Genomic DNA, 26,197 nt, shown 5'->3' on the forward strand with positions numbered 1-26,197 from the left:
GCATCATCATTCCCTCAACCATTCACCATCGTCGTTTTCTTCCTTGATCCAAACCCCTAGATGATGAGTTTGTCAATCATCTCTTTTACTGTTTGGTCCCTCGGCTGAACATAATTATGGCGTGACCATCTCTACTCGGTTTTTTAAAATACCCAGCCGTGAACTTTTGATGAACTCAGGCGAATCCTTTCCTTCAGTAACAAACCTTGGCAGCTTCAGCTTTATGCACATTGTCTGGCTAGAGGGCTAATAATATATTTGTCCTTCAACACAGTGATAAGCTGTAGCACTAATAGAGTAAATATTCATACATCAAAGGCTAACAATATAGCTAAGATACAGAAACTTCTGTATCTACTTCAAATTAAAAGCCCTCTAGTGTTTCTATGGAAAGAATCTCTTCTAGGGATGGCGAAAACTAAAAAATTTCTTGACCGACCACCGAGCCTCAGTAGCCGGTTGAAACCGGTTAACCGATTAGTTTAAAATATGGTACGCTATTTGAAATAACAGCCATTTCGAGCCGCGCCTGCAATTTCGCAACTCTGTCGCATCTCTCTGCCGCTCTGCCTCCCGCACACACACACACACACTGCCACTCACGTCACTTTTTTAAAATCCCCTACAGCGCGAAACATGAGTCCCGCAAACGCGGCGCCGAAGAGCTTGTTGTATGTAATCGTAGGACAAATGGCTCCTTAGTTTCAAATGGTTTGGGTACAAGGTGATCGCTTTGAAAATAAAGGCGTTTGTCTAGGTTAGAAGCTCATTTGAAACATTGCCACGGCTCATTTAAGAAAATGACAGCTCCGAAGAGACGCCGCTTTAGTTGAGGTAGAAATGGTCCCACACACTACTTTTCTTTGCACGCTTCATCCTGTCGTCTGCCCTGGCTCTAACCTCGAGTGTTTTAGCCTGTTGCCTTTACTTTTCGCAAACCTTGTGAGCGCGCGAACCCAAACGCTGTGACCTCGCGCCAAATGTTTTTATTGGTTTATTAAGTACAAACAGGCGAGTTATGAAAAATTGAGTGTGAGGGATAATTTGTTCACTTAACACAAAAAGATGAGGAATGAGATGGCTAACTGTAGTAGCGTATAGTCCACTGTCTATAATAGCCTAATTTAGATATCACTTTTTTTTTAACCGACTACCGACAACTTTGACCGGTTAACGTTGATACGGTCAACCACCGGTCAAACGGTCATCGGTTAACATCCCTAATCTCTTCATTTCCATTTATTGTGAAATATTTGCAGGCTTCATTTGTTGAAAATTCAGTGCCTTGCATAGATCCCATACGAGTCTTCAAATGTACACGTTGTGTACTTTTAAGTTACTATAAAACACAGTTTTGGATGAGACATTAATGGGAACATACTGTTTGTGAAGTGTGGCCCAAGTTTCAAATGTGCTACACGCTGGTTTGCGAAATAATGTATTATTCTTTAACCAATCAACAGCGACTTAATTAAGTGTAAAAACACCAAAGACGTCTCTGCAATTTCCACCCATCGTGTCAGCATAACTTGTCAACAGGAGCGTCAAGGGTGAAAACGAAAGTGAAGATTTTCTTACCACGGGTAGCCGTTTTATTCACTGAGTGTAACATTAAGAAAGAATTGACTGAACACGCAGTAAGTAATTACGAATGGCTATTAAATCAACAAATTAAGTCATAATGTGTTAAAAATAGTGGAATAAACAATAAGAATGATCTCATCTGGAAGTAGTTCGACTGTTTATAACGATTGCCGAAATGGATCCATTATGATTATATTATTATTGAAATGTTTCTTTAGAATTTAGTAATACATTGACAGTTTCATTGGTCTGAAAGCTTAATTTAAATATGTGGTGAATATGTGATGTTATCAGACGGAAGGCATTTTAGTTAAAACGAAAATCTCGCAAAGTCGCTTTAACAAGTAGAACTACTTCCGTTCTCTTTCCTTATTAGTATTCTTATGGTTTAACCTTTAAGTTATTTTCTCTTTTACTTGTGCGCCTTTTTATTCATGGCGTTTATGATCAATTACGAGCTGTGTATTTCTTACTGACGCGACATACAGACTCGTTGAAAAACTGTTGCTAAGAAAATTAATGAATCAGAATCGACGTCAGAAACCAAGCTCTCGACAGCCGGCACTTAACGCTTACGGTGCAGTAAAGGGGGCTATGAAACCTGTTATTTGTTTAATAATTGTCCATGTGATATTTTGTGTTGGACCAAGTTTGTGGTTTTTATATGCGCAGGATATTGATATTGGCTTTCGTGAAGAGGAGCACTGACTCTGAAATGAGTCTGTCTGGGAACGACCGGGAAGCGGAGAGGTGAGAGGTTTATGTATGTGTGTGTGTGTGTGGGTGTGTGTGTGGGAGGGGGGGGGGCAAGGTTATAATAGTTTTGGATTTTTCATTATAGTTTAGTTTTTATTTAGTTTTTACCTTTTTTCCCCCTCTAATTTAGTTAGTTTTAATTAGTTTTTAGAGCAGGTTTGCTAGTTTTAGTTAGTTTTATTTTTTTCTAAATGCTTAGTTTTAGTTTAGTTTTTAGTATTAGTTTTCATTTTTTCATACTTTGGGTTATTTGTCAGGTGCAGGATTCAAAAAGATCAGTAAGTATTGTGTAATAAAACTCAACAAAGGAAACCATTTCAAAAAGTGTATTCAGTTACTTTTGAACAACCAACCATCCACAACAACCAACAGTCTACAAGATAGCAGCTTAAGTGCAAAATGTGTGTGATACTGCTTCTGATGTTGGATACAGGTAGCGTGCCTGGTACAAATCAAAATAGCCAATAGACTAAAGACACACATGAACATAAGAATATAAACCCATTCACGAGGCACACGTCACATTTCTTGACAGCCAGCAGTCTCAGGGAGCTCAATCTGAGAAAAACATTAACAAACTCAAAAACCATTGCACAACAGAATTGTCTCAGCATGGAAACCCAGACTTCCCTATCTCCAGCCACTTCCTCCAGCTCCTCTGGGGAAATCCCGAGGCATTCCCAGGCCAACCGAGACATATAGTCTCTCCAGCGTGTCCTGGGTCTTCCCCGGGGGCTTGATGCTGATGTGCTTTACTTTTCTATGTTAACCATACGTCCAATATTGTAAACAAAAAGGAAATGAAGTCTTGTGGTGTTCCTGCGTATTTACTAACCAGCAGCTGTTTGGTCGTCGGTGAAAGCAGTCCATTATGGTTGTCTCCTCCTTCCCGGTGCTACCTGGTCGGGATGTTGCTTCTCTTTCAGGGGAGCTAATCAGAAAGGCTACTTGGTCAAGGTACTCGGGATTAGTCGTCTTAGGCGAGCTTCTCAAGTGGACTTTCAGATTTGTGGGGGTTTTTCCCTTGAGAAGTATCCCACATATTTTGTCACCTGTTTCTACAATGCACCTGCTCTTATCTGTCTCGCTGTCATAGTCAAAGAAATTCCAGATAGGACTCTGCTGCCTTCTCCCAACTTTTGTCGTCGCCATTTTTCCAGGTAACGCGGTGAGCAAAAGCCGACTGTAAACAAGAAGTAACGGACAGAGAGGTGCCGTACGGTGCTGCCAGCTCACGTAAAACTGCTAGAGCAAAATAAATCGACTTATAAATAAATGGACAAAGACGAAAACGAAGGACATTTCATCTATAATTTCAGTACGTTTTAGTTAGTTTTGTCAACGCACAATACAGTTATAGTTAGTTATCGTTTTTTCTTTTAATTGTCGTTTTTATTTATTTCAGTTAACGAAAATGTCTTTTCAATTCTAGTTTTCGTTACTTCGTTCGTTTTCGTTGACGATAATAACCTTGGGGGGGGGGGGCATGTATATATTACATTACCTGCTTATCACCTGTGTCCAAACCAAGCTCTGCTTCAGCAGCCTTATTATCTTGGACGTCACAAAAAGTAACTAAAAGTAATCCATTGGATTACTTTTTATGGAAGTAATCATAAATCAGTAATTACATCACTTTTGAACTGAGTAATTAGTAATCAGTAATCGGATTACTTTCCCAGAGTAACTTGCCCATCACTGCTGCCAACCATAGCTCAGACTGGGCAAGGAGGGCATTAATCAGAGACGCAACAAAGATAACACTGAAGGAGCTGCAGAGATTCACAGTGGAGATGGGAGTACCTGTCCATAGGACCACTTTAAGGCGTACACTCCACAGAGCGGGGCTGTTTGGAAGAGTGGCCAGAAAAAAGCCATTATTTAAAGAAAAATAAGAAAACCCATTTGGAGTTTGCCCAACACAATGTGGCAGACTCCCAAATTACATGGAAGAAGATACTCTGGTCAGATGATACTAAAACTGAACTTTTTGGCTATCGTGGGAAACGCAATATGTGGTGCAAACTAGGGCTGCACGATTTATAGATTTCAAATTGAAATCGCGATTTGAAACAACGTGATTAGCAAGTCGCAAGTTGCAAAAATCGCAATTTTGGATATACATTATACGGCACGTCGCACCCAGGGTTTAAAACTGCTGTGAGAATAGTTTTACAGATTCATGCTGTGCTCCCTGTGTGACAGTCATTCTCACCAATCACAAGCACTGTGCTTCTTGCCTGCCAGTCATGCTCGCCAATCAGAAGTGGCCCAAGAAGGCCAGCAAACACTTGAAACCCAAGGAAAATGTTACATTCGCGGTGTGGAAAAATATTGATTCCGTTACTGAGCTATAAGTGAATTGCCTTCCTATTTAATGGTCCGAGATTGTTTCAGAAAGGTCCTATCATCAATAGAACCGGCAAGCTCCTTTTAAACACCAGCTACAATATACTTCAGCGTATCATACGTTTGGTTTTTGTTAATAGGCAATAGTATTAGTATACCGCTAACCCATCAAAACAACAATGAGACTTAATGAGTCAGTAATTCTCACAGCAGCGGAGTCGGTGACCTCCAAAAAAGCCGTAAAACCCACAATACAGTCGTGTTTATGTCATATGTTTTTGTTCTTATTAAATTTAAGTGTTTCCAAATATTAATCCCAACACCAGTAATAAAATAAAAGTCTTGCTTTAACATAAATACTAAAAGAATAGATCGATTTAACCGCTGTTACAGTTGGGTATGGGCACACGATCTTGTTTAGAAAACATACAAAAAGAGACAAATATAATGTTTAATCATTCGTTTTGTATTTGTCCGAAAAACAAACCAAAGGAATGATAAGCTGCTTCAGTCAAAAACTGCATTTTACTTCTCATTTAAAATAAAATGCAGGGTTGGCAACTTTGGTCAGCTGCATGGAGTGAGATTTTCTGTTCTCTGTTCTGCACACACATTTACATGTATGTAAGTTTTATTACCTTGTAAATAGTCTGTAGGGTTTCAGTGATGGGCAAGTTACTCTGGGAAAGTAATTACTGATTTATGATTACTGTACTTCCATAAAAAGTAATCCAATGGATTACTTTTAGTTACTTTTTGTGACAGCCATGTATTTCCACAAAACTTAAATCCACTTCATACCACCAGCAATTCAGTTCTTAAAGAAACAACAACAGGGGTCTAGTCTTTATTGGCATCTTGAACAAGGCCAAAACAAGCAATCAACTTTCTAAGTTGAATATTTAATAAAAAAATAAAATGCATCTTTGTTTTAAATCAAATAAATACAACTCTTTTGCACTGTTTTTGCAAAGTCACAATAAAAAGTCCTGAATTTCTTTCTTCCAGTTAGAATGTGTAAACAATGCTACTGCATAGTAAATCATATTTTATAACAAAAAAAAAAATCTTAAGGCAGCACTAGAAAGTTTTAAAGAGAATGTCAAGAATTTCCAACATAAACCTTTCAACACAACTAACATAACTTGTGCTTCGTAAAGCATTTTGAACTTCTCTCCTTAATTTTCTGGGTCAATGGGATTGGAGGATGAAAAACAGTGGTTGTATCGCATCAAAAGAAGCATCTCAAATCTCCGGTCAGACAACCTATTTTTCCTTGGTGTGAGAACTATCCCACCTAAACTAAAGAGGCGCTCTACAGGTGCACTAGATGATGTTGGGGTGTTGTACTTCAAGAAAACATTTTTGATGTTTGGTAATTGGTTAAGATTATGAAGCTCATATCCCCCACATCGCAAATAGTCCATGACTTCTTGTTCTGCAGTGTAGGACTCATCAGTGTCTGGCCCAAACTCGTAGAAGTCCATGCCCCCACCTGGTTTAACCCAGTGAGTAGGTACTGTCACAGTCTTACCATCTACTGGAGGAACTGTACCACACTCTGCAATGAGGAGCTCCTTCAGCCGCTGTCTTCTGCCATCCCTCACCCAGCGAAGCCTGAACTGTGGACAGCTAACAGCAGCCAGGAGGGCATCCTTGTTCTCAAGAACATCAGCAAAACCAGTCTGAATGGCCTGAAAATATACATTTCAAAGAAATATTTAATATAATATTTATCTGTATCTTTACTATTGCTAAAAATTACTGAATATAAATGTTTTTTTAATATATTTTTGGTCTACAAGTAATTAGATAATGCATGGGACATACCTTTACAGTGACATCTGGTAGACCAGCTGTCATCCTGGAGAGTGTATCTTTAGTGCTTAGAGTGCATGGATTGAACCAGTGTATAGTAACCACCATATAGCTTTTATTATGAGATGTCCAAATGTCCGCAGTAGTCGACACAAAGTTTACTGCCTGCAGTGCGGCCCTCAGATTGGCCTCCATTGTAGCATATTCCTTATCTAAATAGTTAGAAAATGCTTTTCTCTGAGGCAGCCGTGCATTATTCCGTGTGGGTATTTTGACGATTAAACCGCGAAAAGACGGCGAGTCCACTGTGGATATGGGAAGTATTTCCTCAACTATGTAAGCAGCAACAAGTTTTTTCAAGTTTTCCCCACTCACCAGTTGACTTGAAAAGTCTAGTCTGAGCTGTTTAGTTGCAGGAAAAGATGAATCCGAGTCTGTGTCGGGGACTGACCCCGCTTTCTCCACTAGCCTAACAAGTAAAAAGCGCCCTTTTCTCCCTCCGGTGGTCTCTCCATGCTGCAGTGTTTGTGTGGCTGCGTCTCAGATTGATGACGTATACGTAGCGCCGTGCGCGGCTGCTTGATGATTTTTGCAACTGTATTTCATTACTATTATTTTTGCATAAAACTGGCTAATCTGACGTCTTCAATGCAACACAATAGTAACGACGCGTTAGTCGGGTAGTAACTATAATCTGATTACTGCCTTCTAAAATGCAACGCCGTTAGATTACTCCGTTACTTAAAAAGTAATCAATTACTGTAACGCGTTACTGCCCATCACTGTTTGTGTTGTGGTCAATGTGTGTAAATTGTACTAACACATCTGTCCAATAAACCTGTGTTGTGTGTGAAATTGTTCATGTGCAAAAATATTAAAGAGGGTAAAAGGATTTTTCATCTATACATGGATTTTAGACCATAATTTCCATTTAATTTACATTTTTTTAAAAATTACTGAAGCAACAGAACGAACAAGTATGGTTATATATGTACAATCATGTGAAAAAAATAGGACACCCTATTATATATTTCTTTTAAGAAATATCAAAATATCAATATTAAATCTTTCAAATTATGTCTGTAGATAAAGGTGATGTAACAAGAAACAAATTCACTTATTTAACAAAGGAAATTAACTGAGATGCCAATTCCTACTGAGGAAAAATGTTTTCACATTGTCCACAAGTATCCTCTGATATGATGAAGAAGTCATTGTAGATTCTTTTATGATGAGCTGGCCAGGTTTTGCTGCAGCAAAGCAGCTCCAAACCATGACATTTCCACCCCTATGCTTCACAGTTGGTATGAGGTTCTCAAAAGCTGTCTTTGGTTTACACCAAACATGTTACTGCACCCAAATAACTGAACTTCAGATTCATCTGTCCAAAGCACATTGTTCCAAAAGTCATAGTCTTTGTCTTGGTGGTCTGACAAACTTCAGTCTTGCCCAGATATTTTTTTGACAGCAAGGGTTTCCTCCTTACACAACTCCCATGTAAATCAAACTTGTTCAGTCTCTTTCTGATGGTAGATGTGTGTACATTGACAGCAACTGTGGCAAGAGCTTCCTGTGTGACCCGTGATGACATTTTAAGATTTTTGGAGACTCAGCATCATGTGATCAGCATCACCATGGTGATACCACTCATTTGGACAATCAAGAGCAAACCAAACACAATGTTTATGGTTTAAATAAGACAGGCTCCACCAAAAAGCTCTGTAACGATGTTCTAATCATTTTCCCCTGATGTGGTGCACCTGAATCTAATTCTAGGAGTTTTAAATAGTGATGAATGTGAGGGTGTCCTAACTTGTTCCTCAGTGGAAATTGGCATCTTAGTTAATTTCTTTTCGTAAATAAGTGAATTTGTTTCTTGTTTTTGCATAGATGATCCAATTACATCACATTTATTCACAGATATAATTTGATAGAAGATTTAATGCTGATATGTTGATAATTCATAATAATTAACTAATAATTAATTTACACGCTGGCTTTTCCCAACATCCATCCATCCATTATCCAACCTGCTTATCCTACTGGGTCGCGGGGGGTCCGGAGCCTATCCCGGAAGCAATAGGCATGAGGCAGGGAACAACCCAGGACAGGGGGCCAGCCCATCGCAGGGCACACTCACACACCAGTCACACACAGAAGCACACCTATGGACAATTTAGTAACGCCAATTAGCCTCAGCATGTCTTTGGACTGTAGGGGGAAACCGAAGTACCTGGAGATAACCCCACGACGACACGGGGATAACATGCAAACTCCACACACATGTAACCCAGGCGGAGACTTGAACCCAGGTCCCAGAGGGGTGAGGCAACAGTGCTATCAGTGATACCAGTCTATCAAGGGCATACACCCATATATCATACACTCACTCACTCACTCCGACTTTGCCTCTTTGATCTCCCCTCTGGATTAAAGTGGATACTGTCACTTCGGCTGTGTGTTCGTGTGTTCCACTAGGTGTATGTACTGTAAGGAGTGTCTGCCTTTTTTTTCTTCATCAACGTGGATATTACTGTTTGTTTGGTTAGGGAGATAGGCTTAGGCATTGTTGTTTCGTTCACCTTTTTGTTGTGTTCACTTAGGATTAACTTAGCTTGTGGTTGTTTTCGGTAGATGTGTTTTTGTTTGGTTCTTTTGCCTTTGTCACTCCTGACAAATATACATTACTAACAAACAATATGATTATATAATTATATAATAATAGGATTCTATAATTATTATGTTTGTTATTAATGTATATTGCAGTTGTCTTTTCTTGTTCATTGAATTATTATTAACATCCATTTGCAACATGTAGGTTTTGTTCATTTTTTTAAGACCCACTTATCCTGGTCTGGGTTTCTTGGGGCCTAGGTCCAATCTGGGGCAGCAGTACACATTGAAAGGGATACCAGTCCATCACAGGGCACACGGCTGGCGTACATTCTGGATGGGATATCAGTTCATCACAGGGCACACGGCTGGGGTACATCCTGGATGGGATACCAGTCTATCACAGGGCACAAGGCTGGGGTCCATTCTGGATGGAATACCAATGTATCACAGGTCATATACCAGTATATCATATACTCACTACCATACTCATAATCAAGGTCAAATTTAGAGACCCCAGTTAGGTTAACTGTGACATGACGCAAACATGCAAACTACAGAAAGCCAAATTGTCTCACATTAGTTATGGTACATTGATGTGCTGATGTGGCCTTTTATAGCATACAGCAGGAGAGATCAGACTCTCCTGTATCCAGCTGTGTGTCCATGAAGAGTAACAGGTCAATGGAACATCCACAAACCTTCAGGAAAGGAGACACTCCATTTGATGAAAGGTCAGTTCAGTGCTTTTATATTTAACTAAAGTGAATAAATAAGCTTCCTGTTTTACCTCATTTTCTTGTTACCTTCTTCCACAAATTATTTCTCTTCTATAAACCTAATTACACAGGTATAGGAAAGCATGCATAACATAAAGCCTTTATTCTGTATTCGTAGAACATTCATATGCTATATGTGGAGCGTAACATAGCATACCGTAACATCCTAATGTACCTTAACAGCTTTAATATACATTAATAACAAACAATATGATTATATACTTATATAATAATAGGATTCTATAATTATTATGTTTGTTATTAATGTATATTGCAGTTGTCTTTTCTTGTTCATTGAATTATTATTTACATCCATTTGCAACATGTAGGTTTTGTTCATTTTTTTAAGACCCACTTATCCTGGTCTGGGTTTTATTGGGGCCTAGATCCAATCTGGGGCAGCAGTACACATTGAAAGGGATACCAGTCTATCACAGGGTGCACGGCTGCGGTACAATCTGAATGGGATACCAGTGTATGACAGGGCACAAGGCTGGGGTACACCCTGGATGGGATACCAGTGTATCACAGGGCGCACGGCTGGGGTACAATCTGAATGGGATACCAGTCTATCACAGGGTGCACGGCTGGGGTACATCCTGGATGGGATACCAGTCCATCACAGGGCACACGGCTCGGGTACATCCTGGATGGGATACCAGTCCATCACAGGGCACACGGCTGGGGTACATTCTGGATGGGATACCAGTTCATCACAGGGCACACGGCTGGGGTACATCCTGGATGGGATACCAGTCTATCACAGGGCACAAGGCTGGGGTACATTCTGGATGGAATACCAATGTATCACAGGTCATACACCAGTATATCATATACTCACTACCATACTCATAATCAAGGTCAAATTTAGAGACCCCAGTTAGGTTAACTGTGACATGACGCAAACATGCAAACTACAGAAAGCCAAATTGTCTCACATTAGTTATGGTACATTGATGTGCTGATGTGGCCTTTTATAGCATACAGCAGGAGAGATCAGACTCTCCTGTATCCAGCTGTGTGTCCATGAAGAGTAACAGGTCAATGGAACATCCACAAACCTTCAGGAAAGGAGACACTCCATTTGATGAAAGGTCAGTTCAGTGCTTTTATATTTAACTAAAGTGAATAAATAAGCTTCCTGTTTTACCTCATTTTCTTGTTACCTTCTTCCACAAATTATTTCTGTTCTATAAACCTAATTACACAGGTATAGGAAAGCATGCCTAACATAACGCCTTTATTCTGTATTCGTAGAACATTCATATGCGATATGTGGAGCGTAACATAGCATACCGTAACATCCTAATGTACCTTAACAGCTTTAATATACATTACTAACAAACAATATGATTATATAATTATATAATAATAGGATTCTATAATTAGTATGTTTGTTATTAATGTATATTGCAGTTGTCTTTTCTTGTTCATTGAATTATTATTAACATCCATTTGCAACATGTAGGTTTTGTTCATTTTTTCAAACCCACTTATCCTGGTCTGGGTTTTATTGGGGCCTAGATCCAATCTGGGGCAGCAGTACACATTGAAAGGGATACCAGTCTATCACAGGGTGCACGGCTGTGGTACAATCTGAATGGGATACCAGTCTATGACAGGGCACAAGGCTGGGGTACACCCTGGATGGGATACCAGTGTATCACAGGTCATACACCAGTATATCATACACTCACTCACATACTCATAATCAAGGTCAAATTTAGAGACCCCAGTTAGGTTAACTGTGACATGATGCAAACATGCAAACTACAGAAAGCCAAATTGTCTCACATTAGTTATGGTACATTGATGTGCTGATGTGGCCTTTTATAGCATACAGCAGGAGAGATCAGACTCTCCTGTATCCAGCTGTGTGTCCATGAAGAGTAACAGGTCAATGGAACATCCACAAACCTTCAGGAAAGGAGACACTCCATTTGATGAAAGGTCAGTTCAGTGCTTTTATATTTAACTAAAGTGAATAAATAAGCTTCCTGTTTTACCTCATTTTCTTTTTAACTTCTTCCACAAATTATTTCTCTTCTATAAACCTAATTACACAGGTATAGAAAAGCATGCATAACATAAAGCCTTTATTCTGTATTCGTAGAACATTCATATGCTATATGTGGAGCGTAACATAGCATACTGTAACATCCTAATGTACCTTAACAGCTTTAATATACATTACTAACAAACAATATGATTATATAATTATACAATAATAGGATTCTATAATTATTATGTTTGTTATTAATGTATATTGCAGTTGTCTTTTCTTGCAACATGTAGGTTTTGTTCATTTTTTTCAAACCCACTTATCCTGGTCTGGGTTTTATTGGGGCCTAGATCCAATCTGGGGCAGCAGTACACATTGAAAGGGATACCAGTCTATCACAGGGTGCACGGCTGGGGTACAATCTGAATGGGATACCAGTCTATCTCAGGGCACATGGCTGGGGTACATACTGGATGGTCTATTACAGGGCATACACCTGTATGTCATACACTCACATATACTTATAGTCTATGTCCAATTTAGAGACACCAGAAAGTCAACATGTCTCACATTAGTTATGGTACATTGATGTGCTGCCGGGGGCTTTTCTAGGATACAGCAGGATAGATCAGACTCTCCTGTATCCATCTGTGTGTTCAGTGAAGTATTCTTCAATGATGAATGGTCAATGTAAATTGCAACTAAGATATTGCTGTATTAATATATATATACTATATATCACCAAGAGAATAACACCTATCTCCATACCAGTTTTATTCACAGAGAACAACAGCAGAGATCTGATCCAGGGAAGCCTGGGATTCTGTCTGCAAACAGCCATCAGATGGATTTGTCATCCATATTCCAGGTATCATATTATACAATCTGCTTCCTTGATCTTGTAGCAGAATACAGGTTATATTTCATTATTCTATTAGAATAACATAAGTAGTTTCGACTGCCACATGAACAGATAACATGTTAATACAGCACCATCCCTGTGCCGTTATGGGTGCATGTCTGATGCAGGGGGCTATCTAAGACCTTTCTTATATCACCACTCTAGAGACCGATGGACGTTGTCTGCAGGTTTATTGACTTTCAAAAGGGTGAAACTAAAATCAAAACAAACAATACAGTCAAAAGAAAAATCTGTGAAACATAAAATACACTTACAGACTATATTGTCACTGTATAATACTTGAAACATGTCTTCTTATATTAACTTGTACTATAGACGACATTTTGGATAATCGCGGGTAATTAGCCTCACAAAAGCATTAGTTTTACTATAAAATAATACATCGGCAAACAACATCTTGCACATACACAGGTTACAAGGTCATACTTTTGGTACATACCGGCGATGCAACCTTAAACTCAAGATGTATGCAGTATTTTCTTAGAAAAGTCACCTTGAAGTGCATGCATTTCCCAAGCTCATGTTAGACTGCGTGGATTGCCAATTGCGACGTGGCTGGAGAGTAGGAAGGAACTCTTTCCTCCACCTGTTCCAGAAGGTGTTTGACAGGTGCTGGACCTGGCACCACTGGTGTTTGTAGAGATCCAATGCTGAAGTTGCCAGCTGGAGCCTGAAGAAGGGTTACCTTTTGAGTCAGAAGAGTAGCTGGGGTCAAGATGAAAGGGTCACTTGGGTCAGATGAAACTGGGACAAGAGGTCTAGAGTTTATAATAGCTGCCACCTCTGCCATAAAGGTGACAAGAACGTCATGAGTGAGTTTAGTGGTCTTGAGCTGGAAAAACATAGAATCTAATATTCTCCGGGCTAGTCCAATCATCCTTTCCCACAACCCGCCAAGGTGGGAAGAATGTGGTGGGTTAAATGTCCATGTGCATCCTTGTTCCTTTAGGTAGGTCTGTACAGATGTGTTGTCTAAGTTTGAGGGAATTTTCAGTTCTTTACATGCACTGACAAAATTGGTACCTCGATCAGAGCGAATAGTTTTTACAGGTCCTCTTATAGCCAGAAACCGTCTGAATGCATTAATAAAGCTAGATGTGTCGAGTGAATCTATGACCTGTGAACTGCTCTAATACTCAAGCATGTGAATATGACAGCCCACCTTTTGTTTTGGATAACGCTTCCTCTTGTGCGTCGAGAAGACACAAACCATGGGCCAAACACATCTAAGCCCACATTTGTAAAAGGGGAGTCTGTTGTGAGATGGTATGGAGGGAGGTTTGACATTTTTTAAGTGCTAAGAGGGGCACAAAGTCTTTTGCAGGTTACACAGTGATAAATGACTGTGCTCACTTTTCTCTTTCCACCCACTATCCACCATCCTGCAGAGCGAACGGCACCTTCTGTAAAAAGGCGACCTTGGTGTTGGGTCTGCTCGTGGTAGTGCTTTATGAGAAGAGATGCAACATGGTGGTGGCCAGGAGCTATGAGTGGGTACTTTTCTTCTTGGCTTAAGTTTGAGTCACTGATGCGACCACCTACTCTAAGGAGTCCATTTTCATCCAGATAGGTGTCTAGGTTTTTGAGAGGACTAGATTTGGGTAATTTTCCATGTTTTTGTACACACTTTATTTCTTCAGCATACACATCCTGTTGTACTGCTTGAATGATGGTGTTTTGAGCTTAGTTACAGTAAACTCGTCCACAGTGAGTCCTGTCTCACAGTAGTGCCAACCATGGCAGTGATTGGTTTTGCTTGGCGGTGATTTAAAGTTGTGGATGACATGCAGTAGTCGCGAAAGAGCACATGAGAGAGACTTCCAGGTGGAAAACTTAGTGAATCTGTCAGAGCCAAATTGTTTTGATGAGGCTGTAGTTTTGAGTGTGGTTACCTGAGGTCTCACGTCTGAGTCCATGCTAGGCTCTACAAGGTCATAAGAGTCGTTTGGTGGACTTTGGTCTTGGAATAAAAAGTCAGGGCCAGTAAGCCAGTTACTAAGGGGCAGCTGGTATGCAGGATCAGAACGAGTGGCGTGATCGGTGGGATTCTGACTGATAACAACATAACGCCACTGGCTTGGCTGGGAGGATCTACGAATTCTGGTAATGCGGTTGCTAACATAGACATAAAATCTCGTTGTAGATATAACTGAGGACTACTTTACTGTCCGTATAGAATGTAGTGTAGTCTAGTTCAATGTCTAGTTCGGATGAGATCAGATCTGCAAGCTCTATGCTAACACAGCGGCACTAAGCTATAATCTTGGTATAGTCTGATCTGGGCATGGAGCTAGCTTCGCCTTACCCATAACAAAGCCTACTTGACAGTTTCCTGCTGCATCTGTCACTCTTAAATAGGCTACTGCAGCTATAGCCTTAGTAGACGCATCCGAAAAAACACACAACTCCTTTTTTGTAACTGTTGCGGGGGAGGTGTTTGTGTTTGTATACAGTCTGGGGATGGTCATGTTAGACACTTTTTAAGTGAGTCTTTCCAGAGAGTCCAGGACTCTTCCATTTCTGGGGGCAATGGAGCATCCCAGTCTCTATTCTCAACTGTGAGTTCATGCAGAATAGACTTTCCCTGTATAGTGACTGGTGCTACAAAGCCTAGCGGATCATAAAGGCTGTTTATCATTGATAAAACACCTCATCTAGTGTAGGGCTTTGTCTCGTCTGACACTCTAAAGGTGAAGCAGTCTTTCCCTAGGTCCCAAAGAAGGCTACGTTGCATGGGGACTGAATCTGCTTCAAAGTCTAAGTCTTTTAGATCTTTGGCAAGATCTTGTGAAGGGATTGCCTCTAGCACTTCTTTTCTGTTAGCTGCTATCTTATGCAGTCTTAGACTTGAGTTTGCGAGTGTGTCGTGAGTTCTTTGGAGTAGTGACACAGCCATTTCAACAGTAGGGAAAGATATGATCCCGTCGTCTACGTAGAAGTCGCGCGTGACAAACTGCTCAACATCTGGATCGCAGTCCGGCTCGCTGCGTAGGACAGACTGATGCAAGCTGTATATGGCCACTGCTGGTGATGGGCTATTCCCAAAGACATGGACTCTCATCCTATAATCTACAATGTCTTTGGAAATGTCATTGTCACGAAACCACAAGAAGTGCAAGTAGTTCCTGTCTTGCTCTCGAACACTGAAACAGTAAAACATCTGTTAGATGTCTGCTGTAAAAACAACAGCTTCCTTTCTGAAGCGTATTAGGATGCCTAGCAGTGTGTTGTTCAGATCTGGGCCTGTTAACAACACATCGTTCAGTGATACACCCTCATACTTAGCGCTGCTGTAAAAGACGACCCTAATCTGTTTGGGCTTACGAGGCTGGTAAACACCGAATAGCGACAAATACCAACATTCCTCTCCGTCTTTTAGTGGAGGGGCAATCTTGGCGTGTTTGTTTTTGAATATTTTGTCCATGAAAGTGATTAAATGTTCCTTCGTTTCCTGTTTCCTTTCGAAGTTGCGAACTAGAAACATTAGGCAGTTTAGGGCCTGTAGTCTGTTGTTAGGGAGCTTTTGTCGTGGCAATTTGAAGGGTAAAGGAGCTGTCCAGCTGTTATCTGTGTCCTTTGTTAGTCCTTCCTCCATTACAGTGGTACCTCGGTTCTCGAACTCACTAGAACTCGAATTTCTTGAAAGTCGAACAAACCAGTTTGACCTAGAACTCGATCGAACCGTGAACGCTGACCTAATATAAATTGTACGCGCCAGGAAATAAGTAATACTACAATGCAATTCTTACCTGAATGCCTTCTTCACAGACTGGACGATTAACCAAATAAAGCAGCGCAACATTACAGTAACTAACAATAAATAAACCACTAACTTACGTGTACTATTAGAGCATTTATGTCATTTATTTAAACTTTATTTTACCAGGTAAATTAACTGAAAACCAGTTCTCACTGCTTTACGTGATATTCGGGAGAAATAGCAGAGTACGCATCGGAACTGCCTGGGATACAAACATCATGCGTGTAACTAAACTCTTCAGCCAATAAGGGCAAAGGTGTGTCGTCACGGAGGCGGTTCCAGTTTGTGCAGCCGGGTGAGAGGTCGCAATGCATCTAACCGTAATGCATTGCGTCAGGATCAGAAATTCAGAATGCGTTGCTTTAAGCCAGTGCTGTAAGCAAGTCGAACGCACCCAATGACCGGACTGGGGAAACAAACTGAATTTTTTTTTTATTTTATTTATTTTTTTTTATTAAACAAACTGAAATGTGGACTTAATACAGAGGACTAATGACAACAACCAGAAACAGCTGATCACATGGGTATCCCACACAAGGGGGCGTGGCACACGGAAGGAGCGGACGATCGGGGCAGGACAGGGGTAATGTTGGGATAATATCTTTAACGTTTTGGAAGCCATTAAGAAAAAAATTCTCGTTTTATCCTGCTCATTTTGTGTTTAAATGCTATAAATAAATAAATAAATAACATATTTAGGTGTAATTGGGGGGGGGGGGCAGGAAACAATGAATTTGTTTTCCATTATTTCTTATGGGAAAAATTCGATCAGAACTTGAACTTTTTAGGATTCGATCCGGAGTCCGGAACGGATTAAGTTCAAGAACCGAGGTACCACTGTATTTTCAAGAAGGCATTGTCTTGAATGGAAGGTGAGATGTAATTGTCGTATCTAGTTTGTTTGAATACATTACATCTTAAATGATCATGTTCGCAAGCGCTGTCCGAAAGTTGGGTGCTAAAGTTGAATGGGACTTGTATTTCACAATGTCTCTCTTTTATGTTAAAAACATTGGGGCAAGGCTCAAACATTGTGGGACAGCCCTTTTTATTTGCATTAGTGAACAGAGTCTTTACCGCTGGAGTTTTGTGGACATCACCCAAACACACATTTCCTACTATGACCCATCCCAGGTCCAATTTTTCTGCGTAGGGTGCGTTGTTAGAGCCACTTATCTGTTTACGGACTTTGTGAACTGTGGTAACTAGGGGTCACAGCTTTCCTTGCGATACAATACAGTATCGATTCCTTAAGCCAACAGTTCGATTTTTAAATATAATTAGCATTTTATCATATTTTATTGGGAACTGTAAACACAATCTAGTGTAGTCAAGTATGTCCCATAAATCAAGCAAAATAAAGTGCAATAAGGTAAAAATAAAAACTTTGGATGGATGTAGATTAAAATGGTGAATAATTTTTATTTTGAATCAAGTATTCTCCAGACAAATATTAAAGTGTAACAAAAAGTATGTCCATAACTGTCATGACCTGCCCGTATGACCCTCTCATGTGCTAGAGGCTTCTTACTTGGTCCAGTTCCCCCATTCATTTTTATACCCTTTCTTAAGTTTAGTAGAAATAAATTGGAGGCTAACTAGGCCACTCGGTAGCTTGCAGCAGCTGGCGCGGTTGAACGCGTCATCCATCCTCTATTTTTTATGCCAGAAAATCTGCCCACAATACCTTTGCCATCGACCAGTAGATCGCGATCGACATATTGGGCACCCCTGGTGTAGACCACGTATATGTCGGAGTGGATCATGAAAACAATACTGGAACAGGCCAGAAAATAAAAACGCATGTATCGATATTTATGCAGTCACATCGATGCATCGGATCGTTTGCTGTTGAATCGATATACCGAAACAAATCGATGTATTGTTACACCCCTACTGATAACATCCCGTCCGAGAAGCATTAGTATAGGGGCATTAGAGTCCAGCTCAGGGATGACGTGAGCTACTGATTTTAGGTGACTGTGATGCATAGCTGCACTGGGAGTAGGTATCTCATCTCTGTCATTTGGGATATTTTTGCATTCAATAAGGCTAGGCAGTTGGATGTGGACTGAACCATCTAAGGCAGCCACCACATAACCTGTAGCTCTCCTACCCATTGTTATTTATTGTCTTAAGTGAGTAAGGAGAACTAGGGCCACAATCACTAAACAGTTAAAAAAATTCAGGGCGTACTAACGATCTGTTACTTTGTTCATCATGGATGGCATAGAGCCTTACCGCTTGTTCTGAGTGGCCTGCTGGATACACTTTAACAAGACAGATTTTAGAGCATGATCTATCTGCTTCATTCACACCACAAACTTGAGTGCATTTGGAAGTAATCTCTTCTGGTTCAGCGGAGTCAGGCTCCCGGCCATGCTCTGTTGCAGGTTCAGGTTCCTTTAGCCAGGGTGCTGGTCCTTGGTGGTGAGCAGTGCAGTGCTTCTATCGCTGCACTCGAAACACTGTACTTTGACTTTGCAGTTCTTTGCAATGTGTGTAGATGAGGCACAGCATTTGAATCAGATGTTATTCTCTTTTAAGAATGCTTTCCTATCCTCCAGTGTTTTCATTCGAAATGTCCTGCACTTTGGAAGAGGATGAGGTTTCTTATGAATCAGGCAAAGCTTGTCACCGTCTGCAGCTTTGTTTTGATGTCTGTGTATGTCTGAGTTAGAGCGGGAGACAACATCAGTTTTATGTACTGAAATCTCTTTTTGTATATTAGCTCTCCATGATGGTTTGTCTGTTTTAGGTACATCAGGAGATGATGTAAAGTTAAAACTAGGGTCATTTCTAGAGTTAGCTTCCTGAGTAACAAAGTCTACAAAAACATTGAATGGTGGGAAGGATACACCTTTTGTGCGTTTGTAGTTAGCTCCTACCGTAATCCACCTTTCTTGCAAGTTGAAGGGGAGTTTTTGGACGATTGGATTAACTTCTCTCGCTATATCCAAAAACGCAAGACCAGGGCGCGGAGGTCTCCTTCGGCTTTAGCACTCTGCAGTTCCATGAGCAGGTCACTAAACTTTCTTAACTTCATGTAGTATCTGGATGTGATTTTGGGGAACGTGTCAATTCTTTTGAAAAGTGCATCCTTGATCGCTTCAGCTGAGCCGTAACATTGTTCATATTGAGACCATGGACTGGGTTGTTAATGTGTATAGCTCTGATTTGCTCTACATGCTCAGCGGATTCTTTGCCAAGCCACTTTAACATCAAGTCCATCTCCTCGCTTGCTGTTAGGTCTAAACCACTTGTTGCGTTTTCAAACGAGCGTTTCCAAGCTCTGAAATTTTGAGGCTTGTCATTAAACTGAAGCAGCCCTGTTGTTACTATTTCACGACGAGCAAGGTATCTAATGAAATCACTTACATTAGAGTCTCAATTTTTGCTTTTGCTACTTCAATTTGAGCTTCTTCTACTTTCTAATCCATTTCTTTTGCTGCAAAGCTAAGACGAGCTTTGGCTGCCTCAGCTTTTGCTCTTGTCTTGGCTACTGCAGAACCAGTGGAGGAGGTACATGAAGCCTCTGACCGGGTCTTTAGAGATGATTCCTTGTTGGACATGGTGGAGTTGACTAGCCGATGGCTGCTGGATCACTGCTGTATGCCATGCTGCGTTGAGGCGTAGTAGTGGTCAGCTTCACTCTAGTGTGCGATGACTGCGTTATCTTCATCAGTGCGGATGCCGCCATGCACCGTGAAGTGCGTGTATTTTGTCCTGGCACAGTCACTTTTCTTAACTAACTGGGCGTAACTTCCGTTCAATAAAGTTTTATAAATAAAGGACTTTTTCGGTTGCAATAAACACATATACGATAATGAAATAAATGACAAGGGATTCCACTGCAACAACGATTCACAACTTTTAGACATAACAGAACAATCCCTGAAAGACTGGTCTTTGGTTTTTTATTTAATTTATTCACATATAGACTCTGATGATGAGTGCTATACTGTCAGTTCTTGTTTTAAGTTTTGTTCTTAATTTGCATTTAATGTTTTTTTCTTATATTGTTTATTTATTCATGCATCTGTAGACTGCTGATAATTCAGTAACGTCAAACAATGACAATGAAATTAACTTGTTTTGTGTTATCTTGTCTTATCATACCTCACCTCATAGTCACTTGAGAAAAATGCAGTGAAATTCCTGAAGGACCAATTGAAAACATTTAAGAAATATCTGAGCCACGATTACCCAGCATGCTGTGCGGCTCAGATGGAGGATGACAGTGTGTTGGACAGTGATGGTAAGATACAAAACATCTCTGGCAGAGAAGGGGCTCTGAAGATCACGCTCTACATCCTGAGGGCCATGAATAAGATGGATCTCGCTGATAGGTTGGAGCAGAGTAAGAATTTTGGATTGTTTATTTGTCCATCATATTCTAACTGTATAGGTTTATAATGATTGTTCTGCATTATTATGATGTTGCCTGATCACCAGTTAAATTTAAGCATGACTGATGCTGAATATTATGAGGAAACAATGAGCGTAACATCAAGCATGTGATAAATCATGAAATAAATAATCGTTAAAAATTGTTTTTCCAGGTGAAACAAGGATGGTTTCTCAACATTTACTAAAACAAACACTGCAAAACAGGTTTGAATATGTGTGTGAAGGACAAGCTAACCCAGGAAAAGCAGTTCTGCTCAATCGGATTTACACAGAACTCTATATAACTGAGGGTGGAACTGGAACTGTGAATGATCAGCATGAGGTCAGACAGATTGAGACATCATCCAAGAGACCTACAGCACAGGAGACTGTAATAAAATGTAATGACATCTTTAAACCACAACCTGGACAAATGACACGGATCAGAACTGTGCTGACAAGAGGTGTGGCTGGTATTGGAAAAACAGTCACTGTGCAGAAATTTATTCTTGACTGGGCTCACAGATCAGCAAATCAGGATGTTCATTTTGTATTTCCACTACCTTTCCGTGATCTGAATCTACTGAAGGAGAAGGAATACAGTCTGACACAACTACTTCACCACTTCTTCCCAGAAATCAAAGAGCTTGGACCTGCTCAACTTTGTAATTGCAAAGTATTGTTCATTTTTGACGGTCTGGATGAGTGTCACCTTCCTTTAGATTTCCAGGCCAATGAGAGCTGGTTTGATGTAACAAAGCCAACATCATTAGATGTGTTACTAACAAACCTCATTAAAGGAAATCTGCTTCCCTCTTCTCTCCTCTGGATAACTTCTCGCCCAGGAGCAGCCAATCTGATCCCTCCTGTCCACCAAGTAACAGAGATACAAGGATTCAATGATCCTCAGAAGGAGGAGTACTTCAGGAAGCGATTCAGCGATGAAGACCTGGCTGGCAGGATTATCTCACATGTGAGGTCATCAAGAAGCCTGTACATCATGTGCCATATACCAGTCTTCTGCTGGATTTCAGCCACGGTTCTTGAGAGGCTGCTTAGTGAAGCAGGCAGTGGCGAAATCCCCAGAACTCTTACTCAGATGTACACACATTTTGTTATATTTCATACATCCTTGAAAAATCAGAAGTATCCCAGAACACAAGCACCAGAGCCTTTTTCAGAATCCTTGAGAGAAAATAAAGAATTCCTTTTGAAACTGGGGAAGCTGGCTTTCCAGAACCTCCAAGATGGCAATCTTATCTTCTATGAGGAAGATGTGAGAAAAAGTGGCATTGATGTGAGTGAAGCTTCAGTCTTCTCTGGAATGTGCACAGAAATATTTAAAGAGGAGACTGGATTGCATCAGCAGAAGATGTACTGCTTTGTACATTCGAGTATTCAGGAGTACCTGGCTGCTTTGTATGTGTTTTTAACACATGAAAACCAGAAATTCACCAAATTTACTTCACAACGAAACAACACCTTGACTGATCTTCTAAAGAAGGCAGTGGATGAAGCTCTACAGAGTAAGACTGGACACTTAGATCTCTACCTCCGCTTCCTGCTTGGTCTGTCAATGGATTCTTGTCAGACACTTTTAAAGGGCTTTCTGTCACAATCAGAAATTGGATCCTATGGCATAAAGAGGACAGCCAAGTACATTAAGCGAAAGATTGGGGGAAATCTTTCTTTAGAAAGGACAATAAATCTGTTTCACTGTCTGAATGAACTAAATGACACCTCTCTAGTTAAGGAAGTCCAAAGTTACCTGAGGTCAGGAAGACTTTTGACAGAAAGCCTCTCACCTGCACAGTGGTCAGCTCTGATCTTTGTGCTGCTGACTTCAGAAGGGGAGCTGGATGTGTTTGACCTGAAAAAATACATCAGATCAGATGAAGGTCTTCTGCAGCTGCTGCCTGTGGTCAAGGCATCCAGAACAGCACTGTGAGTCCTGGGTCACTTGTGGCGTTACACTGTCTGCATAATGCCTGTAGAGTATAACTGAATGTTATCATCTTTCATCTTCAGGAATTACATAAAATATATGATAATTTATTTTATTAACGTTAGTAAGCTATTTGTCATGCCCCGCTCGTCCAATCCTTCCGTGTGCCACGGTCCCTCATTACCTCATGTGTAACTGTTTTTCCTTGTTGTTGATTAGTTCAATGTATTTAAGTTTGTGTTAGGTATGTTTTCCCCAGTCTGGTCATTGACATCTGATGTCTGTCTTGTGCCTTGCCTCGTGTGTTCCTGGTATTTTCTATAATAAATCCCTCATTCCCCAATTCTCCATCTCCCTGCTCTTGCTTCCCCGGTCCGAAACGTGACAGTGTGACAATATTAATAAATTAAAAATACTTCCTCTGCAAAACTGAAAAAGTTCTTTGCAGTGTACAACAGAAAAATATACAGGTTTTTTGGGTTTTGAAAGCTGAAAAAATACAAAGTTTCTGTGGATGTTTAGGATTGTTATTTATGTTTATATAACAACAGTAAGTGAACAGTGCACATATTATACAAAACTGACTTTAAGTGGAAATCCTCCCAACATAGAGATCTGTTAATGTAAGCAGCATTGTATCATGTATCATGGCCTGAGCTGCATTCAGTTTCAGTGTCGGGGGGACAATAGGACCAACAACAGTGCAAATAAGGGACAAAATCTAATGCAGTCAAGGTCGAAGGAATTCAATGACAATGCAATGCAATGTCACCCTAAGTTGCCGGAAAGAGAGATTTGTAGGATGTGTAATGTCTGGGGTGTGTGGAGATGTCTAATTTAACATGCTTTCTTTTTCAGGTTGAACAGCTGTAACCTTACTGAGAACAGCTGTGAAGTCTTGTCTTCAGCTGTCAGCTCAAACTCATCATGTCTGAGGGAGCTGGATCTGAGTCACAATGACCTTATGGATTCAGGTGTTAACCTGCTCTCTGCTGGGCTGGAGAATCCACAATGTAACATCAGGTCACTCAGGTGAGTTTTTGCATATTGTCAGCAATCAAAAAAAACTGATACAATGTATTTAGGTAAATTATGCTTAGATAAAAATACCTAATGATTTTGATTGCTTTATTTGTCTGATTTATTGTGAGTAGTACTCCCTTTTTTCAAGTTAGGTATGAAAAACGTCACAAAAAACACTAAGATCATGATTACGTTTCTTTTGTCATGCAAAAATTGAACACAGACAGAAAGCAGTAACACCTATAAATACAAACATAAAGGAAAAAATGCAAATGAAAATGACGTTAAAAATTTTTAAGTCCCTTGTTTTGGGTGACAACTCAGAAATAGCCTTGGAAAATAAAGAGTTTCTCTCCTTCTCTTTACAGGCTGTCAGGCTGTAGTGTCACAGATACAGGCTGTGCTTCTCTGGCTTCAGCTATGAGGTCAAACCCCTCACACCTGAGAGAGCTGGACCTGAGCAAGAATAACTCAGGAGACTCAGGAGTGATACAGCTCTCTGCTGTACTGGAGGATCCTAAATGTCAGCTGCAGATACTCAGGTTAGGAGTCAGACTGTTTCGTTACAAAAAATGTGAATACAAAGTGAACAACATAATTATTCACAGCTCTCACTATTATATGTTATAATACTGGATTAATTCATTGTAGCCTCAACTGGAAATTGTCAATTTGTTTATATATGAATGCACAGTATTATAAATACTGTACTGAGGTTTAGCTATAAACCAGGCAGCAGTGGGTGTACGATACGGTGTGTGGAGGGGTTTGCGTGTTCCAGTGATCCCAGGAGCTAAATTGCCTGGGGCTTTATGCCCCTGGTAGGGTCACCCAAGGCAAACAGGTCCGGGGTGAGGAACCAGACGAAGTTCGGCTCAAAAGACCCCATATGATGAGAAAAATATTGGAAACACGTTTTCCCTTGCCCGGACGTGGGTCACTGGGCCCCCCCCCTGGAGCCAGGCCTGGGGGTGGGGCTCGATGGCGAGCACCTGGTGGCCAGGCCTATACCCATGGGGCCTGGTCGGGCACAGCCCGAACAAGGCACGTGGGTCCCCCTTCCAATGGGCTCACCACCCGTAGGAGGGGCCATAGGGGTCGGGTGCATTGTGAGGTCTTGGTTAACACGTATCTGCAGCATCGCGTGGACATCGGGGGCAGTGCCTCTGGACTGGCAGACCGGGGTGGTGGTCCCCCTCTTCAAGAAAGGGGACCAGAGGGTGTGCTCCAACTATAGGGGGATCACACTCCTCAGCCTCCCTGGTAAGGTCTATTCGGGGGTTCTGGAGAGGAGGGTCCGCCGGATTGTCGAACCGCGGATTCAGGAGGAGCAGTGTGGTTTTCGCCCCGGCCGTGGAACAGTGGACCAGCTCTATACTCTCCGCAGGGTTCTGGAGGGTTCATGGGAGTTTGCCCAACCAGTCTACATGTGTTTTGTGGACTTGGAGAAGGCATTCGACCGTGTCCCTCGGGGAGTCCTGTGGGGGGTGCTCTGGGAGTATGGGGTGCCGGGCTTCCTTTTAAGGGCTGTTCGGTCCCTGTATGACCGGTGCCAGAGTCTGGTCTGCATGAGCGGCAATAAGTCGGACTTGTTTCCGGTGAGGGTTGGACTCCGTCAGGGCTGTCCTTTGTCACCAATTCTGTTCATAACTTTTATGGACAGAATTTCTAGGCGCAGCCAGGGCGTTGAGGGTGTCCAGTTTGGTGACCTCAGGATTAGGTCTCTGCTTTTTGCAGATGATGTGGTCCTGTTGGCTTCATCAGACCGTGACCTTCGGCTCTCGCTGGGACAGTTCGCAGCCGAGTGTGAAGCGGCTGGGATGAGAATCAGCACCTCCAAATCCGAGACCATGGTCCTTAGCCGGAAAAGGGTAGAATGCTCTCTCCGGGTCGGGGATGGGATCCTTCCGTAAGTGGAGGAGTTTAAGTATCTCGGGGTCTTGTTCACGAGTGGGGGGACGATGGAGCGTGAGGTCGACAGGCGGATCGGTGCGGCGTCCGCAGTGATGCGGGCGCTGCATCGGTCTGTCATGGTGAAGAAGGAGCTGAGCCAAAAGGCGAAGCTCTCGATTTACCAGTCGATCTACGTTCCTACCCTCACCTATGGTCACGAGCTATGAGTAGTGACCGAAAGAGCGAGATCACGAGTGCAAGCGGCCGAAATGAGTTTCCTCCGCAGGGTGGCTGGGCTCTCCCTTAGAGATAGGGTGAGGAGCTCGGTCATTCGGGAGGGACTCAGAGTAGAGCCGCTGCTCCT

At 41.3% G+C, this 26,197-nt stretch overlaps 1 protein-coding gene and 1 long non-coding RNA gene across 2 annotated transcripts in view; both read left to right on the top strand.

Annotated features, from left to right (window-relative positions):
• LOC111841617 (uncharacterized) overlaps positions 1–26,197 on the top strand; it is a 103,051-nt gene that overhangs the window by 55,651 nt on the left and 21,203 nt on the right. The window lies entirely within an intron of this gene.
• Positions 1,617–9,598, top strand: LOC140588879 (uncharacterized). The gene is made up of 3 exons (XR_011990124.1): positions 1,617–1,637; positions 2,257–2,334; positions 9,382–9,598. It is a non-coding gene; the product is annotated as an uncharacterized lncRNA (long non-coding RNA).

Source organism: Paramormyrops kingsleyae, chromosome 1 (genome assembly GCF_048594095.1).
Source record: "Paramormyrops kingsleyae isolate MSU_618 chromosome 1, PKINGS_0.4, whole genome shotgun sequence".
Lineage (NCBI taxonomy): Eukaryota > Metazoa > Chordata > Actinopteri > Osteoglossiformes > Mormyridae > Paramormyrops > Paramormyrops kingsleyae.